Source organism: Pristis pectinata, chromosome 10, assembly GCF_009764475.1.
Source record: "Pristis pectinata isolate sPriPec2 chromosome 10, sPriPec2.1.pri, whole genome shotgun sequence".
Lineage (NCBI taxonomy): Eukaryota > Metazoa > Chordata > Chondrichthyes > Rhinopristiformes > Pristidae > Pristis > Pristis pectinata.
Genome location: NC_067414.1, coordinates 78,881,254 through 78,908,560, shown reverse-complemented (window position 1 = coordinate 78,908,560; position 27,307 = coordinate 78,881,254). Strand labels below are relative to the sequence as shown.

Genomic DNA, 27,307 nt, shown 5'->3' with positions numbered 1-27,307 from the left:
CTCCAATGAGAACAGCCCTAGCACCTTTAGTCTCTCCTCATAATCCATACTCTCTAATCCAGCCAGCATCCTGGTAAATCTCCTCTGCACCCTTTCCAACGCCTCCACATCCTTCCTATAATGAGGCGAACAGAACTGGACACAGTATTCTAAGTGTGGTCTAACCAGAGTTTTGTAAAGCTACATCATCACTTCGCGGCTCTTAAACTCGATCCCACGACTTATGAAAGCGAACATCCCATAAGCTTTCTTAACTACCCTATCCACTTGTGAGGCAACTTTCAGTGATCTGTGGATATGAACCCCCAGATCCCTCTGCTCCTCTACACTGTCCAGAATCCTGCCATTTACCTTGTACTCCGCCTTGGAGTTTGTCCTTCCAAAGTGTACTACATCACACTTCTCTGGGTTGAACGCCATCTGCCACTTGTCAGCCCAGCTCTGCCTCCTATCAATATCCCTCTGCAAGCTTCTACAGCCCTCCACACTATCCACAACACCACCAATCTTTGTGTCATCTGCAAACTTGCTAATCCAGCCTTCCACCTCCTCATCTAAGTCATTAATAAATATTACAAAAAGTAGAGGTCCCAGAACTGATCCCTGTGGGACACCACTAGTCACAGCCCTCCAATCCAAATGCACTCCTTCCACCACAAACGTCTGCTTTCTACAAGCAAGCCAATTCTGAATCCACGCGGCCAAGCCTCCCTGGATCCCTTAGCCTCTGACTGTCTGAAGACTACCATGCGGAACCTCGTCAAACTCCTTACTAAAATCCATGTAGACCACATCCACTGCACTACCCTCATCAATCTTCCTGGTCACTTCCTCAAAGAACCCTATCAGGCTTGAGAGGCAAGATCTTCCCTTCAGAAAGCCATGCTGGCTGTCCCTAATCAGTCTGTGATTCTCTAAATGCTTATAGATCCTATCTCTTAGAATCCTTTCTAACAGCTTACCCACCATAGGTGTAAGGCTCATCGGCCTGTAATTCCCTGGACTATCCCTACTACCTTTTTTGAATAATGGGACAACATTCGCCACCCTCCAATCCTCTGGTACCATTCCTGTGGACAACGAGGACTTAAAGATCCTAACCAACAGTTCAGCAATCTCCTCCCTCACCTCACGAAGCAGCCCGGGGAATATTCCGTCAGGTCCCGGGGACTTATCTGTCCTAATATTTTCTAACAATTCCAACACATCCTCTCTTTTAATATCTACATACTCTAGAACATTACCCTCATCAACACTGTCCTCAGCATCATCAAGACCCCTCTCCTTGGTGAATACTGAAGAGAAGTATTCATTGAGAACTTCTCCCACTTCCACAGCTTCCAAGCACATTCTCCCACCTTTGTTTTTAATCGGACCTACCTTTACCTTAGCCGTCCTTCTGCTCTTTACATACAAGAAAAAAGCCTTGGGATTCTCCTTAACCCTACTCACCAAAGCCTTTTCATGTCCCTTTCTCGCTCTCCTCAGCCCTTTCTTAAGTTCCTTCTTCGTTACTCTATATTCCTCACGAGCCCTGTCTGATCCTTGCTGCTTACACTTTATGTTTGCTGCCTTCTTCTTCCTAACTAGATGTTCCACCTCTCTCGTCACCCACGGTTCCTTCACCCTGCCATTCCTTCTCTGCTTCACTGGGACAAATTTATCCCTAACATCCTGCCAAAGTTCCCTGAACATCGACCACATCTCCATAGTGTAACGGTTGCTACCGCAATGCGAAAATAAAGACGTGAGCCTGTGAACTGTTGAACAAGACCGATCTATTTTCTCACCTTCGTGGGCCTTTTAAGGAGAGCAGTTCCCGCCCTCTGAACTCGGAAATGACGTACGCACTAAATCATCAACTTTTCGCGCGTGTGGGTTCTCCCCCGTTGCTCGGGGAAGACGAAGGCCCAGCACCACCTTGGGCCTCGCCTTTGTGATGACACGTGCCCCAACCGCCGAGCCAGTTCGCTTGCTTGGACTGTGAGTCGCTACACAACCCCTCCCCAGCACCAGCAATACGGTCCCCAAAGTTCACAGGCTGCGCTAGGCGTTGCTTGGGTGGTCAGCCTCTGCGTTGTGGTTCCGGGACCTCGACCGGTTGTTGTAGGTATAAATGGGCTGGTTTGAGGCAGTCCGTCATGAAGACTTCTTCCTTGCCCCCAATGTCCAAAATAAAGGTGGGCTATTTCTGACGACCCAGATCAGCCCCTCGTATGGTTGTTGCAACGATGTCCGTGGTGTGCCCCTGCGAATTAAAACGAACTTACAGTCTCAGAGTTCCTTGAGCACACATGGGGACTGACCATGTCCCAAAGTGGGAATTGGTGCCAGGCTGCTGAGCCTTTCGCACAGCCTTCCCAGGACCACCACAGGTTGTTCCTCTGGCCCCCTAAGGGCGGGTATGAACTCCCCTGGGATGACCAGGGTTGCACCGTACACGAGTTCAGCTGATGAAGCATGGAGATCCTCCTTGGGGGCAGTGCATATGCCGAGCAGGACCCAAGGCAGTTCGTCGACTCAGTTAGGACCTGTGAGGCAGGCCATCAGAGCTGATTTCAGCTGGCGATGGAAACGCTCTACCAACCCATTTGACTGAGGGTGGTAGGCCGTGGTGGTGTGCAGCTGCGTTCCTAGCATGTTCACTAATGCAGACCATAGGCTGGAGGTAAATTGAGCACCTCTGTCTGAAGTGATGTGGGCCGGAACACCAAATCGCGAGACCCAAGTTGTGAGCAGCGCCCGGGCACAGGAATTGGTCGTGATGTCTGAGAGGGGGTTGCCTCTGGCCACCTTGTGAAGTGGTCCACGATGGTAAGGAGGTACTGTGCCCCTCTTGAAACAGGCAGGGGACTGACAAGGTCAACATGAATGTGGTCGAACCTTCTACGGGTAGGCTCGAACTGCTGCGGTGGGACCTTGGTGTGTTGTTGGATTTTTGATGTCTGGCAGTGCGGACAAGTCTTGGCCCACTCACTGACCTGCTTGCGTGGGCCGTGCCAAACAAACCTGCTGGTGACTAGTCGGACAGTCGATCTGATGGACGGGTGCGCCAACCCGTGTACAGAGTTGAAGACGTGTTTCTGCCAGGCTGCAGGGCCTATCAGGCGGGGCTGACCTGTTGTGACGTCACACAGGAGAGTTCATTGATCTGGGGCGGCTATGAAATCTTGGAGCTGCAGGCCTGAAACTGTGGTTCTGTAGCTGGGCAGCTCATCGACGGCTTGCTGTGCATCAGCCAGGGCCGCATAGTCTACACCCAGGGACAGGCTGTGGATGGTTGGTCTGGAGATCACGTCAGCAATGACATTGTCCTTTCCGGAGACATGTTGGATATCTGTTATGAACTCGGAAATGTAGGACAAATGTCGCTGCTGGTGGGCCGACTAGGGATCGGAGACCTTAGAGAAGGCGAAAGACAATGGCTTGTGATCAGTGAAAGCGGTGAAAGGTCTGCCTTCTAACAAGTACCAAAAATGTCTGATCGCCAGGTACTGCGCTAGTAGTTCTCGATCAAAGGCGCTGTATTTAAGTTTGGGTGGTCTAAGGTCCCTGCTGAAAAATGCTAAGGGTTGCCAATGGCCTTCGATTAGTTGTTCTAGTACCCCTCTGACCACAGTGCTGGACGCGTCCACCATGAGGGCAGTTGGGACGTCTGTCCTGGGGTGTACCAGCATCTGCTAGGGCTTGTTTGGCCTTAACGAAGGCAGCTGTGGCCTTGTCGTTCCAGGCGATGTCTTTGCCCTTGCCAGCCATCAGAGAGAACAAAGAGTACATGATATGGGCTGCTGCAGGGCTGAAACAATGGTAAAAGTTGACCATGCCAACGTACTCCTACAGGCCTTTGACCATGTTGGGATGGGCAAAATGGCAGATAGTGTCTACCTTGGTGGGTAGAGGTGCTGCTCCCTCGCTGGTGATTCTGTGGCTGAGAAAATCGATAGAGTCGAGGCTGAATTGGCACTTGGCTGGGTTGATAGTGAGGCCGAAATCACTGAGGCGGGAGTACAGTTGGCGGAGGTGGGAAAGGTGTTCTTGGCGGTTATGGCTGGTGAACAGAATGTCATCTAAGTAAATGAACACGAAGTCCAGGTCGCGGCCTACCGCATCCATCAGCCACTGGAAGGTTGTTCTTAAGGCCGAACAGCAGCCAAAGGAATTTGAAGAGGCCAAACGGAGTGATGATCACAGTTTTGGGGATGTCATCAGGATGGACTGGGATTTGGTGGTATCCCCAGATGAGGTCCACCTTGGAGAAGATGTGGGCCCCGTGTAGATTTGCCGCAAATTCCTGGATATGAGGGACAGGGTAACGGTCTGGGGTGGTGGCGTCGTTTAGCCTGCGGTAGTCACCACAGGGCCTCCACCCGCCGGTGGCTTTGGGGACCATGTGCAGGGGGGAGGCCCAGGGGCTGTCTGACTTGGAAACGATCCCTAGCTCCTCCATGCGGCGGAACTTCTCCTTCGCCAGGCGGAGCTTGTCGGGAGGGAGTTGTTGTGCTCGAGCATGAAGTGGTGGCCCTATTGTGGTGATGTGGTGCTGCACCCCATGTTTGGGCATCAAATTCGTGAACTGAGGTGCCAGGACCAATGGGAACTGGGCTAGGAGCCTGGTGAACATGTTGCCAGACAGGGAAACAGAGTCCAGGTGCAGGGCTGGTAGGCTGGCTTCTCCCAGAGAGTAAGTCTGGAAAGTTCTGGAGTGCACTAACCATTTCCCTTGTAGGTCAACTAATAGGTTGTGGGCGCAGAGGAAATTGGCTCCCAGGAGTGGCTGGGCGACGGCGGCAAGGGTAAATTTCCAGGTAAAACTGCTGTCGTGGAATTGTAATTGGATCGTACAGGTACCGAATGTTCGAACCGTCGTGCCGTTTGCAGCTTTGAGGGCGGGTCCCTGTTGCCTGCTGCGAGTGTCGCAGCCAGTCTGGGGCAAAACACTGACCTTTGCTCCCGTATTGATGAGGAGGCGACGGCCGGACTGCTTGTCCCAAATGAATAGGAGGCTGTATTGGTGGCCAGCCGCAGTAGCCATCAGCGGCAGCTGGCTCTGGCGTTTTCCTGAAACTTGCAGGGTGGGCAGCATGGATGGGCCTCCGTGCTCCACCTTTGATGGTAGAAACACAGCTGGTCATCAGTGTTGTCTGCGTTTCTGGGGTGTGGTCGCTCGGCTGCTGGGACTGGTTTAGGTAGGCGTTGGGCACACGGTCTGGCGATTTGGCTGATGGATGAACCGCTCTCGCATTTGGCCTTCCACCGGATATCTGCCCAGGCAGCTACCTCATGTGGGTCGCTGAAGTCAGTGTCGGCCAGCAACAGGTGAATGTCGTTGGGCAGCTGCTCGAGGAAGGCCTGCTCGAACATCAGGCAGGGCTTGTGTCCCTCAGCCAAACCCAGCATCTCGTTCATCAGGGCCGATGGAGATCTGTCCCCCAGGCCATCGAGGTGAAGCAGGCAGGCAGCGCGCTCGCGGCGGGAGAGACTGAAGGTCCGAAAGAGAAGGGCCTTGAAGTCCGGGTACTTATCTTCCCCTGGAGGAGATTGGATGAAATCTCCAACCTGGGCAGCTGTCTCCTGGTCCAAAGAGCTGACCACGTGGTAGTACTGTGTGGAGTTGGAGATGATCTGCCGCAGTTGGAACTGGGCTTCAGCCTGGTCAAACCACACGTGAGGCCGAAGCGTCCAAAAGGTGGGCAACTTGAGTGCCAATGTGTTGGCTGCTGCGTTGTCATTCATTGTGGGGGTCCAAAATCCGTTTGGACCATTGGGGTCACCAACGTAGCAGTTGCTACTGTGATGCGAAAATAAAGACGTGAGCCTGTGAACTGTTGAACAAGACTGATTTATTTTTGCGCCTTCGTGGGCCTTTTAAGGAGCACGGTTCCCGCCCTCTGAACTCGGAAATGATGTACGTGCTACGTCATCAACTTTTCGTGCAGACGGGTTCTCCCCCATCGCTCGGAGAAGACGAAGGCCCAGCGCCACCTTGGGCCTCGCCTTTGCAACGACGCGTGCCCCGACCGCCGAGCTGATTCGCTTGCTCGGATGGTGAGTCACTATAATAGTACATTTCCCTTCAAATGTCATCCCAATTTACACTCCCAAGTTCTCGCCTTATAGCCTCATAATTTGCCTTTCCCCAATTAAATATCTTCCTGTCCTCTTTGCTCCTATCCCTGTCCATGACAATTCTAAAGGTTATGGAACAATGGTCACTGTCCTCCAAATGCTCAGCCACTGATAGATCTGTCACCTGACCCGGTTTATTACCTAAAACTAGATCTGATATGGCATTCCCTCTAATCGGCCTGTCAACATACTGTGTCAGGAATCTGTCCTGGACACACTTAAACTGTGCCCCATCTAAACTCTTGGCACTAAGTAGGTGCAAATCAATATTTGGAAATTTGAAGTCTCCCATTATAATAACCCTGTTATTTTCGCATCTTTCCAAAAACTGCCTGCCAATCTGCTCCTCAGTATCCCTACTGCTATGGGGGGCCTATAGAATACTCCCAGGAGGGTAACTGCCCCTTTCTTGTTCCGAACTTCCATCCATATTGACTCTAGAGAGGATCCTTCTGCATTATCTACCCTTTCTGCAGCTGTAACAGTGTCCCTGGCCAGTACTGCCACCCCTCCTCCTCTTCTCCCTCCCTATCCCCCTTAAAACACTGAAAACCAGGAATATTCAATATCCATTCCTGCCCCGATGTCAGCCATGTCTCTGTAATAGCCACAATATCATAGTCCCATGTACTTATCCAAGCTCTCAGTTCATCTCCCTTATTCCTGATGCTTCTCGCATTTAAGTAAATGCACATTAGCCCATCCACCTTACTACCTTTATAGCCTGTACTCTGCTTCTCCTTCCTCAAAGCCTCTCTACCTGTCAGATCTGACTTTTCCTCATCCCCTTCTTCCTCTGACCTACTCATCTGGTTCTTTTCCCCCTCGCAATCTAGTTTAAAACCTCCTGAACCACACTAGCAAACCTGGCTGCAAGGATATTTGCCCCCCTCAGGTTTGGGTGTAACCCATCCTCTCTGTACAGGTCTCACCTTCCCCAGAAGAGATCCCAATGATCCAAAAATCTAAAACCCTCCCTCTTGCACCAACTTCTCAGCCACGCAATAATTTGCCATCTCCTATTCCTACCTTCACTATCACGTGGCACTGGCAGCAATCCTGAGATTGCTACCCTCGAGGTCCTGTTCTTCAGTCTTCTGTCCAGCTTGCTGAACTCACTTTTCAGGACCTCATCCCTCTTCCCACCTATGTCATTGGTACCAACATGAACCACGACTTCTGGCTGTTCTCCCTCCTGCTCTAGAATCCTGTGGACATGATTGGTGATATCCCAGACCCTGGGAGGCAACATACCATCCAGGATTCATGTTCACTGCCACAGAACCTCCTGTTTCCCTGACTATCAAGTCCCCTATCACGACTGCCTTCCTCTTCTCCTCCCTTCCCTTCTGAGCAGCAGGACCAGTCCCAGTGCCAGAGACCTGGCTACTGTTGTTAGGCCCCGGCAGGTCATCTCCCTCAGCTTCCAAAGCAGAAAACCTGTTATTAAGGGAACAGCCTCTGGGGTCCTCTGCTCTGTCTGCCTGTTTGTTTTCTTTTTCCTTTTCCCTCCCCTGACAGCCACCCTTCTAGCTACTTCCTGGACCCCAGTAGTACCTGCTCTAAGGGGGGGGGGGGGGGGTGACTGTCTCCTTATGTACAGTATCTACAAAACTCTCCCCCTCCCTGATGCTGTGCAGTGTTTGAAGCTGCAACTCCAGCTCATCGACTGTAAGCCGAAGTTCCTCCAGCCTCAAGCACTTACTGCAGATGTGGCCATCATGGACCGCAGCAAGGTCCATGATCTGCCACATCAAGCAGCTGCAGCACATCACCATGTCCTCCATCTGAACTAATTCTTTTTTCCCCCTAGTTTTTCTATTTAAAAATTTATAACAGATAACAGGTAAATCTTACCTTTACCTACCTACCAGCTACTCACCTGCCTTGCCCCTTTACACCTCAGCCCCTTAAGCCAAAGCCTGACCACTCTGCTCCCTCTCACTCAGCTGCCCGCTCCGATGCTGTCTGCTGGATATGGCGATTTGCTTTTTAAACTACCTGCACCTTACCTGCTGACATCACGTGCCTGCGCAGTCCAACCCCCACTATTCCCTATTAAAAACTTATAAAACAACTTAAAAACCCTTATAAAATTTAACCCTTATAATAAAAACCCTATTAAAAAAAGAAAAAACTTATCTGCTCCGAAGTCCCGACTGAATGTAATGAATGTAAATGGACTGGTGATGTCATTCATGTCACGACTGTCATTTGGGCTGTACAAGTGCAATTAGCAAATGGAAGGAGACATCAAATAAACTACTGTATCTTGTTTAGGCCCCTGGTCCTCAAATGGTTCCTGGAGCACACTTCACCATGGTTTCTTCCCCACTGCCATCAGGTTCTTGAACTAACCTAAAGAACCCTAATTCTACCTCAGGCTATATTTCCCTCAACTGGCACTAATGTTATGTTTAATTTTGTTCATTTTGTCATGTAAGTTATGTATAATTTATGTTAGGTTCAGTTGATGTGATTTATATTTGTAATGCACTGTGTTGCTGCTGCAAAATGCTAATTTTCATGGTATTTATACCCTGGGTACATATGCACATCACAATAAACTTGAACTTCATCACGAGCCTGACTGAACAGCCTTAAGTCAGCAGAGGTGCTGTCCATGAAGCAGACATCATTGCCTCTAAATTTATGTGAAACACAGCTTGTGTAGCTCCATTCTTTCCTTAGTGCTATTGAAAAATGTTTATATTATGTTCTTTATACTATTGCTATTTCCTCCTGAAAACCAGTATAATCTTCTCACATATGATATTCCAAGTCATATGGTGTTGGGAAACAGATTCAGGGTCTCAGAAGGCAAGGACTCTGAACAGAGTCTGGAGATGAATGATTTATTTACAAAAGACAAACGTGGGAAAATGGTAACGGGGATAACACACACACACACAGTTTATAGAGAGCATGGGAAAATCACAACAGGGGTAAAATACATACACACACAACAAACTAGGTACAGACAATCAAAGAAAAACAATACGATACCCGCCACCCCTTGACTCAGTGTAGGCACAGCTCTATGCTAACACAGACACTAACTAAAATGCTGCCAACCCTTTTAACAGTGCACACCTCACCAATGATTTCTCCAGTGCTGTCCCACGGTCCTTGGCCTGGAGTGAAGCAGGGTGATCCCTCAGAGCAGACAAAGAGGGAAAGCCAAGCTCATGTGGCATTCTTTATAGTGCTGGAGGGCTGGGGAGTCCAGCCCATGTAAGTTACAAAGGCCAATGACCTGGTGCCAGCAAGGACTAATCGATTACAAAGGCCAATGGTCAGGTGTGCGCTGATGGGTGGGGTGGGGTGGGGCGGGGCCAAACCTTGATTGGCAGTGGTGTGTCTTCTGACCAGGTAGGGGGCAGTGCTGTCATGTGACAGCCTCAACTCTCCACAATACATATGGCTGCTGGAATGTTTGGATCTTTGTGTCTTCGGGACAAGTGTTTCTCCTTTTATTGTGTTTATTAAACAAGCGGAGTGCAGCACACAATCTCTGTGAGCAGAAAATGACTTCGAATTGCATTGAGGTTCCATTAAACACAAAATGCAGTACGATAAAAATTTTATGCATCTGCCAAGATTTGTTCAGTTAGCATTTTTGGAACAGAACAATGGAAATTTACAGCACAAAGAGGTGTAAGAAAGGATGGCTACTATTCAACTTTAAAAGTGACTTTAACCAAGTTTCCAAAACTTGTGTAATGACTTTCACTAGCACATGTAAACAATAGGTACCTCTCTTTCAAAAGATGCAGGATGATTTGATGAAGTTCTAGTCACTGTCAAAATTGAGCCCCACCATCCGGACCATGCCATCTTCTCACAGCTGCCATCAGGCAGGAGGTACAGCAGTCTGAAGTCCCACACTACCATGTTCAAGAACAGCTACTTCCCTTCAACCATTCGGTTCTTGAACCGACTGGCAAAACCCTAATCACTGCAGTTTAGCAACACCACGACCATTTTGATCACTTGCACTAAAATGGACTTTTTTGTTCAAACTGTGTTCTTTCTTGTAAAAAATGTGTATAATTTATGTTTAATTTATGTTTTTCTTGTGAATGCTGCTTATGTGATGCTATGTGCCTGTGATGCTGCTGCAAGTAAGTTTTTCATTACACCTGTGCATACATGTTCTTGTGCATATGACAATAAACTCGACTTTGATTAAAGCAATATACAATGTGGATGGTGCTGCTTGGACACTGAAATCATAACAATAAGGGAGGCAAGTTACTTCAGTGCTACAATCCTGAGGGCCATTTTCTATACTATTATCTGGTTCCAGTCCTTGTGATGGGGTCATTCAAATGGCTGCAGTGGATTGCCATTGTCTCGATTTTGTCATGTTTATTACTGACAGAAAAAATCCCTGGGCCAACTCGACATTTTGGTGTTTTCTCCATTAACCTCTTTTTCAATTTTATTAAGAATCAATGGAATCACAGAAATGCACATAGCAGAAAACCCAAATGAGGCAAATGCACACATGTCCTTTATATATAAAGCAAAGAGATTCTTTTGCATTTGTACATGGTCCTGGTGAGACCACTCCTGGAGTATTGTATACAGTTTTGGTCTCCAGGGTTAAGGAAGGATATCCTGGCTATAGAGGGCTTGCAGCGTAGGTTTACGAGGTTAATTCCGGGGATGTCGGAACTGTCTTATGCTGAGAGGTTGGAGAGACTGGGATTGTACACGCTGGAATTGAGAAGATTGAGAGGGGATCTGATTGAAACATACAGGATTATTAAGGGATTGGACAGGATAGAGACAGGAAATATGTTCCAGATGTTGGGGAAGTCCAGGACCAGGGGGCATGATTTAAGAATAAGGGCTAGGCCATTTAGGACAGAGGTGAGGAAAAACTTCTTCTCCCAGAGGGTTGTGAATTTGTGGAATGCACTGCCTCAGAGGGCAGAGGAGGCCAATTCTCTGGGCACTTTGAAGAAGGAGCTAGATAGGTTTCTTATAGATAGGAGAATCAAGGGATATGGGGACAAGGCAGGAACAGGATATTGATTGTTGAGGATCAGCCATGATCTCAAAATGGCGGTGCAGACTCGAAGGGCCGAATGGTCTACTTCTTTATATTCCATGAGCTTTGAGTCACCTTTCATAGACTTTCTCTCTCAGCATCAGGGTGTCAGAGGCATCCACTCCAGAAAGGGCCAACCTCTCCCAGCATTCAAAGATTTCCTTACTCTAAATCATTGCCTTGTTTTGCTCTGCAGGGATTCAGCAGGTATTCAAAGATGCCGCATTCAAAGTAAAATGGGTTCTTCATTGCTCAGAATCACAGGAAGCCTGAACTTATTTGTCCAGTAAAATTCTTTGCTTTCTGTCTCCTGAGGAAAGAAATGTGGCATGAATCTAGGGGAGGACAATTGTCATACATAGCTCTAAATTTACAAGAAAGGGTGTTGGACATATACAAAGACAGGCTTTACTTAAAAGGACAAGAATGTACTGGCCAGGTAAAGTTAGGGTGGGAAAGGTGGAAGGAACTTTCATGATTGCACACAGAATTCTAGTTGGTTGTTGCCAAGAAGCATATCAGCTCTTTATTGATTTAGTTCTGAGGTTAACTTGTAAGAGGATAATCACTGAGAGAAGATTTCATCTGTTGTTATTTGAATGTAGACCTTTTCACGACCACCCCATTTTGTGGTAATCTGGGATGCCCACTCACAGCTGGTACGTGGACCTGGAGCCACAGAGTTGGAGCACAGTGCCTAGTTGGCATTTGCTGACAGGTATGCTAGCCTGGAGCCAGCATACCTTGCCCATGGGCTAGAATGGTAAAGAAGCTAGACCCACAACTTGAAGGGGTATGGTGTGAAGAAAAATGTCGAGGAAAGTGATGAAGTTCACTGCCAAAGATGCCCTTATCCTACCTTAATGAGTAAGGCTAACAGCTAAATCAAAAATCCAGTTCTCTTATCTTGATGGAAATGTCTATCCATGAAGGTTCCAATGTCAATCAATTTCTCCCATTAACATACTAAAGTATTATTACATTGAAATTATTGTGTTCCAGGTGAGGGAGATAAATTGTCGTGAGAATCCTCTGAAAGATCACAGTAGGCTAAGAAATACAGCTTGTTTAATAGAGAACCACTAACTTTCCATGTGAGGATGTAGCCCAGACTGTCTAAAGGTACTTATTCTATTTTATTGCCTTCAGTTAGTAGAATATTTTACAGTTTATTTGATTGGAACTTGTAATACATGAAATATTGTGGAACAAGTTTCCTCCTGTAACATTACACACCAAATGATACCATCTATTATTTTTATAAGACCAGTTGCTAGGAATGACAGTAGCACACAATATATAAAACTGTTAACAATTAGAAAGACATCACAGAGTTCATAGTTTCGTAAAGGACCTGGAGCACACTGAAGTTAATGGAGCCAATAATTCCGGTTTGTGCAATGACAGTATCACATAACCAGTCTGGAAATAATTATCAGGTTAAAAACATTGTTTATACTCCCAATGAATGTAATTTCAACAACAATATTCATAATAGAGCCCATATGCTCAGTCTATATTATTTTACTTTTGGATGCTTTAAGCCAATGCTAGCACTTTTGTTAGCACAATGTTAGCACTTTTAAATGTTAGCACTTTTGGTGCTAATGTTTTTGGACCATCATATACAACAAATTACCCTTAATGGGATTAAACCACAAGATGCTTCACAGAGATGTAATCAGCTAATATTTGATATTGAACCAAAGAATTAAATATTAGGGCATTTGATCAAAGAGGTAAAATTTAAATGTCTTTTTAAAGGAGGAGAGAGAGGTCATGAAGGAGAAAAGTTTAGGGAATGAATCTAGAGTTTAGGGCTATGGTAACTGATGGATAATGAGTGACCATGGTTATGCTACTGGATCATAAACTGGGAAATTTAAAATTCAAATAAATAAATAAATCTGGAGCATTTGGGGATGCATAATGGAACAGCTGCCTCATAGGTCCAGATACTTGAGTTCAATCCTGAACTCAAGTGTTCTCTGTGTGGAGTTTGTTCGTTCTTCCTGTGTCTGCGTGGGTTTCCTCTGGGTGTTCAAACATCCCATGTGTTATCTCAACGCCAAACATCATGGCTCTTAAACTCGATCCCACGACCTATGAAAGCTAACAGCCCATAAGCTTTCTTAACTACCATATCCACCTGTGTGGCAACTTTCAGTGATCTGTGGATATGAACCCCCAGATCCCTCTGCTCCTCTACATGGCCCAGAATCCTGCCACTTACCTTGTATTCTGCCTTGGAGTTTGTCCTTCCAAAGTGTACCACCTCACACTTCTCTGGATTGAACTCCATCTGCCACTTGTCAGCCCAGCTCTGCATCCTATCAATATCCCTCTGTAAGCTTCGACAGCCCTCCACACTATCCACAACACCACCAATCTTTGTGTCACCTGCAAACTTGCTAACCCACCCTTCCACCCCTCATCCAAGTCATTAATAAATATCACAAAAAGTAGAGGTCCCAGAACCGATCCCTGCGGAACACCACTAGTTGTGGTTTATAATTAAGGGAAGATATACTGTTAGAGAAGGTTGACTAGAATGATGCCATGGAGAGTAATGTTCTATGAAGAACATTTTGTTCTTTTAAGAACATATGTTCTTATAAGAATATAAAATATAAAAAAAAATGTTCTTATAAGGGAGTCTTATGAAGAACGGATGAATAGGCTAGTTCTGTACTCTGGAGTTTAGAAGAATGGGATAATCTTAATGAATCATGTTAGTGAGATTGACGGTAGATATACCTGGAGGATGTTTTCTCCTCATGAGAAAGTCTAGGACAAGAGGGCAGAGTTTCAAAATAAGTGGAACACATTTCAGACTAAACTGAGGAAGATTTTCTTCTCTTGGAGGGTTATGAGACTTTGGAATTCCTTGTCCTGAAAACCATGAAGACCGATTCGTTGAAAATAATCAAAGCTAAGATAGATAAATTTTTCACCTGTAAGGGAATCAAGGGTCATTGGGATGGAATAGGATAGGAAAGTAGATGAGGAAAGTTGAATCGGCCATGATTTCAGTGACTAGTAAAGAAGGCTCAAGGGACCAAATCATCTACTCCTGTTCCTATTCCCTTTTGTCAATACTTGATTGTAGCAAATTCCAGTTCGTTCGATGGGAGGTAGACAATGACAATAAAGATGCAATGGAGGTGTTGAGAAAGATGGTGACTTTTTCGTTTAGCTAAAAGGACAGTAGTAATTTAAATTATTTTTTTATGGAGATTTGGGAGTTTTATGCTCCCACTACTTGCTTCTCATTCGAAATTTACTGAAGTTGGATGCTGTCATCAAGTTGGATTCTGATTGTCTTTGTTGACGATGTTACCAAGTGGCAGATTCAAGTGAGGAATAAGAGAGGGCCAAGAGTAGGTCCTTGGGGAACACCAGAGGCATTTCTGCAGGAACATGAAGAGAGACCAGTGCAGGTGATTCTATGGCTGTGAGTGGATGGATAAAAATGCAACCAGCCAAATACAGCCTCATCCAGGAGGAGGAGTATTGTGTGGTCGACTGTATCAGTGACTGCAGACATGATGAGAAGGATGAGGAGGAATGGATTAATGTGGCTACAATTATATGGAGTATAATTTGTGCTTTTGTGTGCTGTCTCAGTGGTAAGTAACATCAGAACATAGAAAATAGCAGCAGGAGTAGACTATTTGGCCCTCTGAGCTGCTCTGCCAGTCTTCAGGATCGTGATGTTCTTTGGCCTCAATGACATTTTCCGATATAATATTCACATTTCCCCATTCCCTGAATATCCAGAACTATAGCAAACTGTGTTTTGAATGAACTCAATGACTGAACCTCACTGCCGGTTGGGGTAGAGAGTTCCAAAGATTCACCACACTCTGCATGAAGAAATTTATCCTTGTTTCAGACCTACTTAGACTACCCTTTATTCTGAGACAGTGACCTCTGGTTTTAGAAGGTCAGCCAAGGGAAATATCCTCCCTGAATCTACCCACTCCGACTCTGAAAGGTTTGATCAGGTAAAAAATGGAAGCATATGAAAGGCATAGGCAACTACAATCAGATGAGTCCCTTGAGGAACATAGAAGGGGTAGAGTTATAGAGTAATGGAGTTGAACAGCATAGAACTGTGCCCTTTGGCCCACAGCATCCATGCCAACTTTTTGACCATTTGCACTAAACTCATTTACCTGCATTAAGACTGTATCCTTCTATGCCTAGTCTGTGTAAGTGTCTGCCTAAATGTATCTTCATAAAATCATAGAATCATACAGCATGAAAACAGGCCATTCCGCCCAATTTGTCCATGCTGACCAGTGGGTACCCTTCTGTATTAATCCCATCACCCAGCAGTTGGCTCATGGCCTTCTATGCCTAAGCAATTCAAGTGCTCATCCAGACACTACTTAAATGCTGTGAGCGACTCAGCTTCAACCACTCTGTCGAGCAGAGCATTCCAGGTTCTTACTACTCTCTGGATGAAGAAGATCCCCTTCAAATCCCTTCTAAATTTCCTTCCCCTGACCTTACACCTATGTCCTCTAGTTTTATCTACCTCTGATATGAAGAGAAGTTTCCTGCAGCCTACCCTAACTATACCCCTTATAATTTAATATACATCCATTATATTCTCTCTTAACATCGTCCAGGGAGAACTAATCCAGCTTCTCCAGTCTCCCTTCATAACTGAGCTGCTCCATCTCAGGCAACATTCTGGTGAATCTCCTCTGTGCCCTCTCCAGTGCTATCACATCCTTCCCACTCCCCGGTGACCAGAACTGCATGCAGTACTCCAGCTGAGGTCTGACAAAGCTTTTGTAAATTTGGAGCCTAACCTCCCTACCTCTGTACTCAGTGCCTCAACTAACAAAGGCCAGTATCCTGTATCCACATTATCTACCTGCATTGTCAACCTCAAGGGTCTACGGACTTGTACTCCAAAGTCCCCCTGTTCTGCAATACTACCTAAGACCCTGCAATTTATGGTTCATGTCCTAGCCTCATTCGTGCTCCTAAAATGTATCACCTCACATTTGTCTGGATTAAACTCCATTTGCCATTTTTCAGCCCATTTTACCAACACAGTAAATTGTCCTGATTCTACCACCTCTTCTGACACTGTATTCCAGATATCAACCACCTTTGTGTAAAAAAAAGCCTCAGATCCCTTTACAACACCTTCCTCTTACCTTAAACCTATGCCCTCCTGCTTTTGATACACCTATGCTGGGAAAAAAGAGGTTTTGACTATCTACCCTATCTATGATGCTCATAAATTTACATGCTTCTATCAAGTCATTCCTCAGCCTGTTTCGTTCCAGGGAAAACAAGCCTGGTCTATTCAATCTCTTCCCATAATTAAAGCCCTCCAATCCAGGCAGCATCCAGGTGAATCTCCTCTGTGGTCTCTTCAGCATAACTGCATCCTGCCTATAGCTTCTGACAAAGGGTCTTTGAACTGAAAAGTTAACTCTTTCTCTTCCCACAGATGCATCCTGACCTGCTGAGGGTTTCCAGCATAATGTTTCAGGTTGATAGCTTTTCATGTGCACTGTCCAGTTTATACCTGCAGCAAATTACATTGAACACCTTTTACTGGTGACCTCCATCACTGAGAAGGTGAGAGGATTAAGGATATCATCATCTTCAAGGTCCTCTGATTCCCATTTCATAAACCTGAAACATTGACGCTCTTCTCACTCCACAGACATTACCTGACTTGCTGAGCTTGTCCAACATTTTTTGTTTTTATTGTTTAATAAATATATACTGTGTACATAACAACTTAGTCATAGAGTCATGGAGTTGTACAGTACAGGAAAGGGCCCTTTGGCCCACCATATCCATGCTGACTGTTTCACTCATCCACACCAATCCCACTTGCTTGCATCAGATCCATATCCTTCCTTTCCTTACCCATTTGTGCTTGTCTAAATGACTATTAAACATAGTGATTGTAGCTGATTCCACTACCTCCCCGACATGTATCAACTACTCTTTGTGTAAAAACAAGTCCACTCAGATCCTTTTGCTTTTGATGTCTCTACCATGGGAAAAAGATTTTGACCATCTACTCTGTCTATGCCTCTTATAATTTCATGACAGTTCATCCCTCAGCCTCCTTTGCTCTAGGGAAAACAAATTCAGCCTATCTAATCTCCCCCCATAACCAAGGTGCTCCAATCCAGGCAGCATCCTGGTGAATTTCCTCTGCACTCTCTCCACTACAACCACATCCTTCCTGTAGTGTGGTGATCAGAACTGCACACAATTTACCAAGTGTGGCCTAATCAGTGTTGCAAAAGTTGCAAGATGGCGTCCGAGCTCTTAGATGCTATGCACTGACCTGTGAAGGTAAGCATAGGTCACAGCATCAAGGGTCCTGGTTAAACTGGAGTCAATAGGGATCAGGGGAAAACCTTTTGCTGGTTGGAATCATACCTAGGACAAAGGAAGATGTTTGTGATGGTTGGAGGTTCTGTGATTTGTTGACATATCTGTTCCTTTAATTTCCACTGGGAGGCCTATGGTATAACTGTATGGCAACTACATAAACTTCTTCCATTTAATTTCTCCTGTTAGCCATAGATAGACCATTTATCCCATTGGGTTTTTAAGCTCTCTCTCTTTTCATTGTCTTGTATTATTTATGCTCTATGTGTTGTCTGTACCTACGTGACCAGGATGCTGCTGCAAGCAAGTTTTTCATAGTAGCTATACCTCACTGTACTTGTGCACACGACAATAAACTTGACATGACTTGAATTTCTTTTATAAAGTATACATAATTTATTTAAGTGCTATTTATTGCCTGTCCACCATCATGCCTTTCAATGTCATTTCCCAATCAACTAGAGCAAGCTTCAGAATCAGAATCAGAATCAAGTTTATTATCATTGACTTATATGTCATGAAACTTGTTGCTTTGCAGCGGCAGTACAGTGCAAAGACATAAAAATTACCATAAATTACAAAATAAATAATTAATGCAAAAAAGGGAAAACGAGGTAGTGTTCATAGGTTCATAGACTGTTCAGAAATCTGATGGCGGAGGGGAAGAAGCTGTTCCCAAAACTTTGAGTGTGGGTCTTCAGGCTCCTGTACCTCCTCCTTGATGGTAGTAATGAGAAGAGGGCATGGCCTGGATGTTGAGGGTCCTTAATGATGGATAGATGCCACCTTCTTGAGGCACCGCCTCCTGAAGATGTCCTTGATGGTGGTGAGGGTTGTGTCCGTGATGGAGCTGGCTGATTCTACAACCCTCTGAAGCCTCTTGCGATCCTGTGCATTGGAGCCTCCATACCAGGCTGTGATGCAACCAGTCAGAATGCTCTTCACCATACATCTATAGAAATGTGCAAGAATTTTTGGTGACATACCAAATCTCCTCAAACTCCTAACAAAATGGAGCAGCTGGTGTGCATGTTGAGCCCAGGATAGATTCTCTGAGATGTTGACGCCCAGGAACTTGAAAGTGCTCACCCTTTCCACTGCTGACCCCTCAATGAGAACTGGTGTGTGTTCTCCTGACTTCCCCTTCTTGAAGTCCACAATCAATTCCTTGGTCTTGCTGACATTGAGTGTGAGGTTGTTTATCTCACTCCTGTACGCTTCTTTGTCACCATCTGAGACTTTACCAACAATGTGGTGTCATCTGTGAATTTATAGATGGCATTTGAGCTGTGCTTAGCCACACAGCCATGAGTGTACAGAGAGTAGAGCAGTGGGCTAAGCACGCATCCTTGAGGTGCGCCTGTGTTGATAGTCAGCGAGGAGAAGATGTTATTACTGATCTGCACTGACTGTGGTCTGCCGATATGGAAGTTGAGGATCACAATAATAAACCAATACCAAATACCAGTTGCAGAGGGAGGTACAGAGGCCCAGGTTTTGCAGCTTGGTGATTAGTACTTTCCCCCTTCATGCCATCATAGATTCCTTTGTTTAGATTCAAGACCCTAATTTCAGATTGAACTTCAAATTGAATGCAAATTCCATCATGCAATGGTTACTGTTCCCTAAAACCCTTTTATTACAAGATTATCAATTCATTGTTTCTCATTTTATTGACATAAAATAGACTTTTCCCATTTGTTCTTCAGCATATTGATATTGAAGACCATCTCATATATATTCCAAGAATTTGTCTTTCATCTTTATCACTGCTAACATGACATCCAGACTATATGTAAAGATTGCCATATTATACCTGTTACATGCTCTTGCATCTTCCTGATATTTACCATGCCCAGTATTATACTGCTATGATTTGATGGCCTATAACTTACTCCTACAAATATTTTCTGTTCCTTAGATCAACCCAAGTTGATTCCAGTTCAACATTATGACCTGCTGCTCCATGATCATGATCTATCCTTCATTGATAGAGCTACTCCACCTCCTTTTGTCCAAATATGACACTGTGAAAAAGAATTCAGAGACAATAAAACTTCCAAGCAATTTAGAGAGGGAAAGTAGATTAGAGATGGGGCATCTTCACACTTTGCATTGCCCACTTTACATGAAGCAGGAGCCTACATAACTATGTTCGTCTCTGTGAATATTTGATTCTCTAGGTCACTGGTTGCAAACTATCTTGCTGAATTAGGAATGGATGGATATAGGCTTCAGACCATGGCTACCTACATTGGAATTCCAGATGCAATAATCAAGTACTTACATCATTATTTAAGGAACGTTCTCAGAGATAATGGTTCAGGAAGTACAGAAAAGTTTTGTGTGAAGACCATGCTTTTCAACTGAATTCTGTACCTGATCTAACTTTCTTAACAGTCCCAGGAGCTGTGACAACAGGGATACTTCTTAAATCTTGTGAGAATACCTGCCTCCACCACCCTCTCAGGCAGCCCATTCCAGATTCCAAACAAACTCTGGGTGAAAAATGTCTTCCTCATTGGAAAATTGGGACTAGCTTAGATGGGCATCTTGGCCGGCATGGGTGAATTGCACCAAAGGGCCTGGTTCTGTGCTGTATGACACTATAACTCTATGATACTGATCCCCCTAACCCTACACAAGTCCTTCCCCTTATACATATTATGGAAGTTCTTATAGTCTGTTTCTATGCTTCCAGCCAGTTTAATCCCATATTCTGTATTGTACATTAAATAAGACATGAATTTTATTTGTAAAGAGGGGAATAAAGGAAGCTGGTAAGTAAAAAGAGCCATTGGTTGACATCATTTTGCCTCAGTTCAAACTGCATTAATGTTAAATGCAGAAGTACCTTTGGTGAAGTTAGACCAAGGAGTTATTGAGAAACCGATTCCCCATTGTCGAAACACAATTCCAAGTGACTCTGAACTATACTTAAAGGCGGTGCCAGGAAAAAGAGCTCAAGAGCTTTGAAATAAACATTCTGTACAGATGTTTTGGATTTATGTGGAATATCAATGAATGGTTCCAGTTTCTCTTGTATTTCTCATACAAAGATGAAACCTGGTGCAAGTTCTCTCAAAACAAGTATTCATAGTTGAGGAATTAACTTTTCCTTTGTCAAAATCTTACTTGACAAATATGGTGAACTGGAATAACATTTTGAGATTTCTACCCAGAATTGTTATTATTATTGCATGTTGATTTTGTGAATTCCTGCTGTCAGAAACAATGTTTAATTCACAGCAGGATCAAATTAATACCAATCCAATAATGTTATCCATTATGTTCACTTGTGTACTTTAGAAGAGTTTCATTTTAAAACAGATCCAATTTAATGTGTTTTTAAGAGGAAAAACAACAATTTTGGAGAGGTGCCCTCTAATTGTAAGCTCGGACTTTCTAAATTTCTGTAACCAATAATTGAAAGTGGCAGTTACTTTCCTCTTATGGAATTGTTTATCACTATAAGCTGCATGTTCAACAAATCATCTCAGTTTATGAAACAAAATAAAGCAATTGTGCAATGTTACAGGGTACTCAAATAAAAACCAAACAAAATAAGAATAATGGGAATGCTTAGCAGATAAAAAACATTTGTGGAGAGAGAAACTGAGTTAATGTTTCAGACCAGTGACAGTTGATGAATGCTGAGAAGAGTCAAGCTCTAATGTGCAGAAGAAGGAGTGAGGATATGGAAGAGGTGAGATGGGCATTGGGGGCAGGAAAGGAACAAAATGGGAGGTTTGAGATAGGGTGGAGTCCAGGAGAGACTGAATGTCTCTGAAGGCCTGGTCTCTGAAGTGATGTTTGTACCCACTGAAAGTGGGTAGTAAAGGTCAGTAAACAACAAAAGTTTGTTTTTATCAGTTGTTCATTTTTTGAGTACTGGACAGCACCAGCATTAATTGCCTATCCCTAATTTCTTTTGAGACGGTCATGGTGAACTGCCTTTTTGAATAGCTACAATCCCGATGAAATACTGTTGGATCAGAAGTCTCCCGATTTAGACCCAGTGACAATGAAGGAATGGCAATGTAGTTCCAAGTCAGGATGGTGTTCAACTATTAGATGACAGGAAGTGGTGGTGTTCCTATGTGCCTGAGACCCTTGTCCTTGGAAGTAAATGGCTCAGGTTTGGGAGATGGTGTTGGCGTAGGTTGGAGATGAACAGCATTTGAAATAACAAAATAAGAGAGAAAAAAAACTGAAGGCTGAAAATGTGAGAAGCAATGCCAGAATAGCAGATTAGCTGAAATCATTGCTTTGCATGTTGAGTCCTGAAAATTATAATGTACCAAGGGTGAAGATGTTCCTTGAGAATTAAAGTGGCTGGCAACAGGAAGATTATTTCAGCCCATTCAATTCACTAGTATGACCCTGAGCTTTCAGATGTCTGTCACATTAATTCTCCGACCTAGTTCCCCTCTGGTCTTCAGCCTTCTGCATTTTTCCGACTGAGCATTGTTTCCAGCAAAGGAATAACACCTCATCTTCTGAGTTAGTACATCACAGCCTTCAGGATTCCGCACTGAAGGCAACAATGTCAGGTAATCAGCTATTCCAAACGTAAACCTCACATTAGAAGCAGTCATTATTTTTCTCTCTCCTTTTATTGAACATTCCCTTTGTTTCATCGTACTTACATCATCTCCAGATGCATCTTGAGCACCTTCTTTTAACTGGTACCACCACACTTATGTTGTTTCGTCACTCTTGGTTTCCATCCTATCATAAACCTTCCTTTGTGTTCTCTCCCCCCTTCTCTACAGCTTAAAATGTCTGAATCAAACAAGTATTGCCAGTTCTGTTGAAAGGCCATTGGCCTGAAATTTTAACTGTTTCTCCTTCCACAGATGTTGTGTATTTCCAGCATTTTCTGTTACCATTTCAGATTTGCAGTTTCTGTAATATTTTGCTTCAGGGTAAAAATATCTTATTTCATCCCCAGTAATGTAACCCCAATATATAACGAAGGAAAGAGAGAGACAAAAGAGAACTATGGATTACTTAGCCTCATGTCAGTGGCAGGAAAATTGATGGAATCTATTATTAAGAGGTAATAGAGCACTTTGAAAATAGGATTTGATGGAGCCAGCATAGATTTATGAAAGGGAAATCATGTCTGGTAACTTTGCTAGGCCTTTTTGAGGTTGTAACTACAGAATAGATAAGGGCATGTCAATAGTGTGGTGTATTTGGACCTTCAGTCGGTCTTCTATCAGGTGCCACAGGAGATTATCAGACATAATTTAGAGTGCATGGTATTTGAGGTGATACACTGGCATAGACTAAGGATTGATTAACTGCCAGAAAGAGATTAAGAATAAATGAGTTACTTTCAAGTTGGGAATGCTGTGACTAGTGAGATGCAGCAGGGATTGGTGTTGGGGCCTCAGCCACTCACACTCCATAGGAATGATTTGGACAAGAATATCGTATTTGCTGATTATTAGCAGTGTGCATATTAGCAGTGTGGGTGGTGTGAAGGATATAGAGAGGCTTCAGGGAGATATTGATGGGTTAAATGGGTGGGAAATGACACGGCAGATGTTATATAATATGTGATAATGTGAGGTCATCCCCTTTGGTAGTCTTCTAGAACTTCACCTGTGGCTAAATATGAAGAAAATGTCTCTGCAAGGGCCTCTGCAATTTCCTCCCCAGCTTCCCACAAGGATGTACTTGATCAGATCCTCGGGATTTATCCACCTTAATGCACTTTAATGCCGCCAGTACCTCCTCCTTGGTAATCTGTATGTGGTCCAAGACATCACTCATTTCCCTCATTTCTTTAGCATCCATTATTCTCTCCACAGTGAAAACTGATGAGAAATACTCATTAAAAATCTTGCCTGTCTGCTGATCTTTAAGGGGACCTATTCTTTCCCTGGCTACCCGTTCACTCTTAATATACTAATAGAATCTCTTGGGATTTTCCTTAACCCTGCCTGCCAGATCAATCTCATACTCTCTTTTTGCCCTCCTGATTTCCCACTGAGTGTACTCCTACACTTCTTATATTCATCAAGGGGTTCACTTGTTCCCGATTGCCTAAACCCAATGTATGCCTCCTTCTTTTTCTGGACCAGAGCCTCAATATTTCACATCAACTAGGGGGTCCCTAAACTACCCAGCCTTGATCTTAACCTTTGCAGGAACATGCTGCCCTGGACTTCTAATATCACACTTATAAAAGTCTCACACTTGCCAGTCATCCCTTTACCAGCAAACAGTCTCACCCAGTCATCCTCTGCAAGATCCCACCTAAATGCCTCCAAAGTTGGCTCTGCCCCAGTTTAAGACCATAACCTTTGGACCTGTCTTATCTTTCTCCATAACTATTTTAAAACTAATACATTATGGTCACTGCTCGCTAACTTACACTTCAGTCACTTATCTTACCTTATTGCCTGAGAAAAGGCATAGAGTTGCACCCTCTCTAGTAGGGCCCTCTATATATTGATTAAGGAAACATTTTTGGACACATTTAACAAACTCCATCACATCCAAATCCTTTGCACTATGGGTGTCCCAGTCCCAGACCCTATTACTCTTACAACTATTTGCAATCTCCCCATACATCTGCTCCTCTAATTCCAACTGACTACTGGGGGGCCTATAATACAGTCCCGTCAAAGTGACGTTTCTAAATTCTACCCAAATGGTCTCACTGAATGAAGGAATATCCTCTCTGAACACTATTGTTATCTCTTCTCTTTATACTTGCATTCATAGTATTAAATATGTGATGTCATAGTGTCTTCAAGTTTCTACTGTTTTCAAACTTTGGATTTAATGAAGGCAATGGAACCAAATTACAGAAGAATAGTACAATACAAAAAGCATTGTATTGGACATTGAGCACTCCTGATCGCAGGGCATTTATTTTTTGCAGTTAATTTGCACACGTTTTATTGATGTGGAAAGCCTTGAAATAGACTTCATTGCTACATAGGAATTTCTCAGCTGCACAGGATGATGATGAGGACCTGAAAGGTTTGAAGCTGAGGCACTGTTGTAGACAAATTGTACTTCCTAATTAGATGGGGACCAAGATGTTTACAATGGAAATTGTGCCACTAAGTGTACTAAATTTATAGCAATAGGTTGTGAGTGTGAGTGTGAGTGCATGTAGGTAGATGTAAGGTTTTTGTAAGCTAGTTTTTAAAGTTTTCATAGCACAATTTTTATTTCATTTTTAAAAATTTAGATCATTGTGATTTTCAAAACACAATGACAAGGTATTCAAACTAAAAACAAAACAACTCATCTTATTGTGCATTCTTATCTCCAGCCTGGAATTTATAGCACCAGGTAATGGCATATGTACATTTATGAAACACTTTTGCCTATCGGCTTAGAGGTGATCCTAAACTATTTCAAATAAAAGGTTTCAAGGCCTTTGTTTGCCCTTGCACATAATCCATTGATTGTTCGATAATAATGGCTTGGAGGAACCTTCACAAACAGGAGAAGAGGACGTCTTAATTTTCAATGCAGCTGCTCCACATGGGTATATGGGTTGATTCAGTGCCGTTCCAACTGCATTGGTAAACATGCTATAAAGAAAAACTATGGGATTTAGTTATTTCACAGTGATCTGAGAAAGGCCCAGACTGGATATAAACAGATACAATTTGTGTTGTGGTTAGGATTTAAAGTTGAGAATCATCAGAGAAATGTAAAACTACTCAAACAGAGCTCATCGCCCAGGGCTGAAGCTTTGAAAGACCAACTGAGGGTAAAGAAGAAATGGTCAGTCACTCATTTCATTGGAGCTGGATTTGAAACAAAAAGCACAATAATCAGAACTGGAAGATTTTTTGAACACAGTAAGGTTTTGGAAGGCTTGTGTTTAACAATGGGCAACTTGTGGAGAAAATCCCAGGTGAATTGCCTGCAGAAATTGTTGGCTCAATGCCTGTGATTTTTATCATAAGCTTTTCACTTTGAAAAGAAGCATATTGGGCAAATTTCCTCTGAGTGAATGAGAGTCAGGTGAAGTGTACACAGAATGAGTTCCATCTGCAGTGATCCAAACATGCATGCTTTTGCCTGTTCTGTTCAATTAAGTGAGCATGTACAAATATTTTAGAAGGTCTCCAACCCTGATCTCTGTCCTAATACTTCTTTTTCCTCCTTTTTTATAAAAATACATGCTTCGCTTTTATTGGTTTTGGTATTGGTTTATTATAGTCAAATGTACCGAGGTACAGTGAAAAGCTTGTCTTACAAACCGATCGTACAGGTCAATTCATTACACAGTGCAGTTACATTGAGTTAGTACAAAGTGCATTGATGTAGTACAGGTAAAAACAGTAAGAGTACAGAGTAAAGTGTCACAGCTACAGAGAAAGTGCAGTGCAATAAGGTGAAAGGTCACAACAAGGTAGATCATGAAATCATAGTCTATCTCATTGTATAATAGTCTTATCACAGTGGGGTAGAAGCTGTCCTTAATTCTGGTGGTACGTGCCCTCAGGCACCTGTATCTTCTACCCGATGGAAGAGGAAAGGAGAGAGAATGTCCCAGGTGGGTGGGGTCTTTGATTTTGCTGGCTACTACACCAAGACAACGAGAGGTAAAGACAGAGTCCAAGGAGGGGAGGCTGGTGTCCGTGATGCACTGGGCTATGTCCACAACTTCTTGCAGTTCTGGGCAGAGCAGTTGCTGTACCAAGCTGTGATACATCCAGATAGGATGCTTTCTATGGTGCATCGGTAAAAGTTGGTGAGAGTCAAAGGGGACAAACCAAATTTCTTTAGCCTCCTGAGGAAGTAGAGGCACTGGTGAGCTTTCTTGGCTGTGGCATCTACGTGATTTGACCAGGACAGGCTGTTGGTGATGTTCACTCCCAGGAACTTGAAGCTCTCAACCCTCTCGACCTCAGCACCATTGATGTAGACAGGTGCAAACACACCACCCCCTTTCCTGAAGTCAATGACCAGCTGTTTTGTTTTGTTGACATTAAGGGAAAGGCTGTTGTCGTGACACCATTCCACTAAGCTCTCTATCTCCTTCCTGTACTCCGACTCATTGCTGTTTGAGATACGGCCTACAACGGTGGTATCATATGCAAACTTGTAGATGGAGTTAGAGCGGAATCTGGCCACACAGTCATGAGTGTATAGGGAGCAGAGTAGAGGGCTGAGGACACAGCCTTGTGGTACACTAGTGTTGAGAATAATCGTGCCGGAGGTATTGCTGCCTATCCTCACTGATTGTGCTCTGTTTGTTGGAAAGTCAAGGATCCAGTTACAGAGGGAGGTGTTGAGTCCTAGGTCTCGGAGTTTGGTGACAAGCTTGCTTGGGATTATTGTATTGAAGACAGAGCTGTAGTCAATAAACAATAGTCTAACGTAAGTGTCTTTACTGTCCTTTTCTGTCTTTTACAGCCATTGAGTCAGTGTGTGCCTGGGTACACTGCCTAAGGCTCACTTTGTCAGAGGGCCCCTCAACATGGGCACCCAGCTGAAGACATTGGACAAAGTAAAGCGAGAGGGCTATGGTTATCCTTGTCATCACATTTACATGACAATGCAGAACACTACCAAGAAACGTCAATTAGTCAGTTTGCTCCTCTCTCAAGCACTGAATGTGAAAAATATACAATGGAATTGTTCCATATATGAATAAAATTCGTGAAAAATTAATGAAGGAGAACAACTTTTGCGTGCGCCATAATATTTTGGATATCGCTTCTGTTGGATGTTGTGGCTCAATGGAGACATTTT

General features: G+C 44.0%; 1 long non-coding RNA gene across 1 annotated transcript in view; it reads left to right on the top strand.

Moving 5' to 3' along the window:
* LOC127575457 (uncharacterized) overlaps window positions 1-26,992 on the top strand; it is a 45,545-nt gene extending 18,553 nt beyond the window's left edge. The window contains exon 3 of the long non-coding RNA XR_007957065.1: window positions 26,969-26,992. This is a non-coding gene — a long non-coding RNA (uncharacterized LOC127575457). The remainder of the gene's footprint in view (window positions 1-26,968) is intronic.
* The last annotated feature ends 315 nt before the right edge of the window (window positions 26,993-27,307 follow it).